Source organism: Coenobita brevimanus, chromosome 52 (genome assembly GCF_032717465.1).
Source record: "Coenobita brevimanus isolate Jiangsu-jjx chromosome 52, ASM3271746v2, whole genome shotgun sequence".
In the NCBI taxonomy this organism is placed as follows: Eukaryota; Metazoa; Arthropoda; class Malacostraca; order Decapoda; family Coenobitidae; genus Coenobita; species Coenobita brevimanus.
Genome location: NC_137005.1, coordinates 38,412,448 through 38,417,893, shown reverse-complemented (window position 1 = coordinate 38,417,893; position 5,446 = coordinate 38,412,448).

The following is a 5,446-nucleotide window of genomic DNA, read 5'->3' as shown; positions in this document are numbered from 1 at the left end:
TAAATTTAATTCTCTAATCTGACTATAGAACCTATAACTACATGCCAGAATATATTGTCAATAAAAAAAAATCTAGTATAAATATTTAAAGTATTGTCGGTTGAACATCTAGATCACAAAAAATGAAGTTTGATCTTAATGAAATATACAAATCTTGGTGTAATATTAATTCTTTATCATCTTTCATTTAACGATATTTCAAACCACCTCAAATCTAAATATATATATAAAAAAAAGCATATATGCTGTTCATAATTTATACCTAATTTAAATCAGCCGTATCTAAATCTAATTCCAATAGAAAAATAAATATCTTGGCCTTATCTAAAATATGGACTGATATAAAAACCTAACCCAGATCAAAATATTACGTCATGTCAGATTTGAATGTGAATATACAGTATTTACACCCACCGCCACCACCGCGACCTAGTCTGTGTGTGTGTGTGTGTGTGTGTGTGTGTGTGAGAGAGAGAGAGAGCGCTAATTTTTGTGTATGCATATGAGTGTGTGTATGTTTGTATTTATCTATATGTATCCATTTGTTTGTCTATGTGTACGCTGATGTGTATGCCTTTGCGTTTGTGTATGTTTATGTGCATGTGTTTGTGTGTGTATATGTATGTGTATACCTTTAACTTTGTATGTGTGTATAATGTATGTGTATGTATGTATGTGTTTATGTGTGTGTGTGTGTGTGTGTGTGTGTGTGTGTATGGCAACGAAGAGCAAGAGCATATTTACACTCCAAGGTTGCGTGTGCCAGACCTCTCTCTCTCTCTCTCTCTCTCTCTCTCTCTCTCTCTCTCTCTCTCTCTCTCACACACACACACCTGAATACATTAACCCTGCGCTGGTGCTGGGTTAGGGGTCTTTCAGGTGTTGTTGCAATTTACGGTCAATTTCCAGACGCGTTGGAAGGCAGGTAATTGCCCAGGTAGGGGAATAGAAGGGGAATTGAATGAGCCTAGATTGAGTTGAGTAAGAGAGAGAATATGTTCATCTATTTATCTGTCTATCTGTTTCTCTCTCCATCTGATCTGCCTTTCTGTCTGTCTGTCTGTCTGTCTGTCTATACACTGTACCTCTGAATGTCTGGTCTATCTGTCTGTTTATCTATCTATATATCTACCTGTCTGTCTATATATATATGTCTCTTTATACATCTAGCCATTTATTTATCTATCTACCTCTGGCTCTCTACCTGCCTGTCTACCTATCTTTCATTCTAGGCTGTCTACCTCTGGCTTTCTACCTACCTTCCTGCATATCTCTCTATCCGTCTTTCTATCTATTTATCTATCTATCAAGTGAGTAGAGGAATATGAACTGAACTTGGGCTCGTAATGCGTTGAGTAGGAGGTAATAGAGTTGAGAGTTTGATTATTTGCTCCTAATCCTTCGTTTAAATACCTCTTGCGTTCTTGTACCTGGTGATATTACCTCTGTGACGCAGAACGGATATTACGGTGCATCATAAATACTGTGCACACCGTATTTACACTATAATAATGCACAGTCTCTTCCTACACACCCTGAGGAAACATGTAAACTGCATACCCAATCCTGTGATGTGAATGCCGATTTGAAAGACTCGCCAAATAGTGTTACACGTCATAAAAACTGCTAGTGTTCCGATGTAGAAGCCACAGGATCGCAGTGGTGGCATATGTGAAGGGGTGATAGCCAAAGGTACACTCAGTGAAGAGTAGTAGTAGTAGTAGCCGTAGTTATAGTAGTATTGGTAGTAGTAGCAGTCGTATTATTATTATTAGTAGTAGTAGTAGTAATAGTTAGCGGATGTGAGTCCATTCTGCAACATAGCTATCAGAACGATATCAGAGCTATAGTTGCCCTCCTTCTCCCATTTTCTATCCATTACATGTTTCGGAAAGACTAACCCCAGAAAACAGCGCTGAACATTTTCTTTGTAGTGGAAGGCATTATCAAGGAAGAAGACGAGCTGACCTGAAAAATTTTGATGAGATTATAAGCTCATTTTTCCCAATTTCTGATTTCTTTTGTTTTTGGGACTTGGGCCTGATCCCCTCACGAATCATTGGTGGGGGTCATACTCCCCAGTTATTACATTAATGCACTAAGGTGTCAGTGGCATATCTGCTCTTCTTTCACTGGTTCTGATCATTTTTAATTTGGAGAGGGGGTTGACCCCCCTAGAATTCATGTTTGGAAAATTGTATATAGTGGAAGACCTGACGAACGCTACTGGGAAGTTTCATTCATAGCCATCAAATAGGCTAGGAGCGCGCGCGCGCGCACACACACACACACACACACACACACACACACACACACACACACACACACACACACACACACACACACACGCTAAATCTCGCACAACAGTATTGGACGTTTTTCCGAGAATGACACCATCGTGCTTGTCAGACCCTGCTAATATAGATAGATAGATAGATGGATAGATATATTCGTAAAACAGCTATAATAACACCCATAACTTTACAGAGAGACATTTTTAAAGCATCTTGAGATGGAATATCTATTTGGAGTGAACAGAGGATGAGAGATTGACCACGGCGGTACGAGTGTGAGGTGGAGGGGGAGAAAGACGGAGGATGGGGTGGGGAGGTGGAAGATGGAGGGAAGGCGGCCTGATGGCGGATAGGGCGATATGGAAGCGATTTGTTCTTGGCTATCGTCTGGCTAAAAGTAGATGAGAAAACAGAGGACCTTTGTAATGCTAGGATTTCTCTCGAGCAAAATCGTCTGCTGTTAGCCTAACCCAAAAACAGCGACAGGATTACGTGAGATATTTGTTTAAAGCTTTAATGCTGGAATCTCTCAGTCCTATGGAAGAATGGATAGAATTAGGAGGTATAAACTTTCTGAGTGAGTTTGAAGGCGTGAGGACATGTGATAGGCAAACAAGAAGGTAGACAGACATGGTAAATGAGTGTATGAGACGGAGAACCATGAGACCTGATGGAGCGAGGAAACTAACAGGGGATCCATGCAGCTGGCTAGGTGAAATTTGTACAGAGGTGTGCATGACAAAGGAGGAACGCATGACAGGGGTTTGACACACTATTTCCTTAATTTGGCAGACGTCGGCCTGGCTCCTTCTGATAACGTATTTATGAAGCGATCAGGTGTGGCCAGGGGTTCCGGGGAATGAATAGCGAATGAATGGTGTCCGTAGGAAAGTTCACTGGGCATGCTGATGATTAGTTTCTTCGCTGTCGTATTCTTTTCGTTTCCTGGCATTCTGTACCCTGCCTCACCCAACCTGCAGGTAGGGAAAAAGAGGCGGGATGATGATGATGATGATGGTGATGGTGAACAAAATCATCTGTTACTAACCCGAATAAAAACAAAAAAGCATCAATATTAGCGAAAAGTTAAAGCAAACAAATAGAGCGCCATTTATAGACGCCATGAATTCCAGAGCAGTAAAAGAATGAGCTAAAAACTATCCTTATTAACGTTATAGCCGAGAGTGAAGGATTTTTTTTCTTTCTTTTCTAAATTCAGGCCGACGATTTTTTCAGATGAACGAAAACAATGTCGCGAAAATTCAAAGATATGTATTTGTGTTAGCTGTTGAAATGAGAGAGAGAGAGAGAGAGAGAACCCGAAGGTCGTGTATATGTAAGCTAAATTGTGCATGAGAGAGCGAGAGAGAGAGAGAGAGAGAGAGAGAGAATGAATATGATGAATAAGCCAATCCAAGAAAGAAGAGACATAGGAGTGAGTTAAGGAATGAGAATGAAGGAAGGAAGAAAGAAAGAAAAGGAGGGAGGAATGGAAAGATAGGAACAGAGAGAGAGAGAGAGAGAGTGCCCAGTGTTCTGACCTGGCCTAATATGAACACTTATGGGTCTTTCAGCATTTGGAGCACACCAAGGCTGCTGTGTGTGTGTGTGCGTGTGTGTGTGTGTGTGTGTGTGCGTGTGTGTGTGTGTGTGTGTGTGTGTGTGTGTGTGTGTGTGTGTGTGTGTGTGTGTGTGTAGCTTATTCCGTTCACCTGTTCACAACATATGGTGTTTCCTAAGTTGTCTAAAATCGTTTTGTGGCAACAGAAATACAGGTGTCACCGCACGAAGGGGACCAAGATGATCATTTTTAATCTTCGGGGTATGAACGTGCCTGTCTGTCTATCTGTCTATTTATCTATCTATCTACCTGTCTACCTGTGTATCTATTTATCTATATATCTGTCTGTCTGTTTGTCTATCTATCTATCTATCCATCTGTAGCCAAGCGCCTTAATTCCGTGAGGGTTGACTGCAAACAAATCACCTACGTGCGACCCTGTTCCCCATAATCTAGCTGCTCTCTCTCTCTCTCTCTCTCTCTCTCTCTCTCTCTCTCTCTCTCTCTCTCTCTCTCTCTCTCTCTCTCTCTCCAGTCCATCCCTCCATGGCATCTTCTGTCTATCCCACCCTCCTCCTCCACCTCACTCATATACACTCTTCTAGTCAGTCTCTCATTCTCCATCCTCTCCACATGGCCAAATTATCTCAAAGTATTTCTTCACGTTACTTAAGTTGAACAAATCGTGTAGAAGTAGCAGGAATTAAGTAAAAAGCTGGTAAGTAATGACGCTGCTGAAACGTAGCTTGTCTGTTGGTGTTCGTTGCCAGGATTTCTCCGAGCTGAAGAAAATCGTCAGGTATTAATCTAAATTTAATACTTGAGTTATCTAGGGAGTCAAAATAATTATTCGAGATCAAATTCAACTCCCTGACTGCTGTAGTGTCTGTGAGCTGAGCAGAAAACTTGTAGCAATAGCCTAAACAGAATGCCTGACTTCGCTCATGTTAGCAAAGGTTAGTGAGGATTTTCCGAGTGCTTGAATTTTCCAGAGATAAACACGATTTTCTGTTGGTACGTGAGGAAGTCCACAGATGCAAATAAATAAATAAATAGGTAAATAAATGATAAATGAGGCCTTTTTTTTTTAAATTTAAGACTCCCAAAGCCTCTCTCAATCATACAGAATTACTTGGCGTTGACCTGCATAAAAACAAAAGTGTGTCGGGAGCAGCGAAAGTGTTACCAGTCTACTGTCACCCTACACGAAATGGCAGTAAAAACCGTACCCAGGGCAGAGAGACAGACAGACAGACAGACAGAGACAGAGAGAGAATTACATAGACATATAAGATCTTTGGAAGGTGGTCCTGCCTCATTAACAACTGCAAAACTTATTCTGTGGTTCTAAAAGTTGAAGATAAGAGAGAGAGAGAGAGAGAGAGAGAGAGAGAGAGTGTAGATGGGGGGAGGTAATTGGCTTGAGTGCATAATTGTGTGGAGCTAATGGGGTGTACTTAAATACCTTGAGGTGCTTCGACCCTGAAAAGTGAGAGAGAGAGAGAGAGAGAGAGTAGACCGGGGGGGGGGGGCGGTAATTGGCTTGAGTGCATAGTTGTGTGGAGCTGATGGGGTGGACGTAAATACCTTG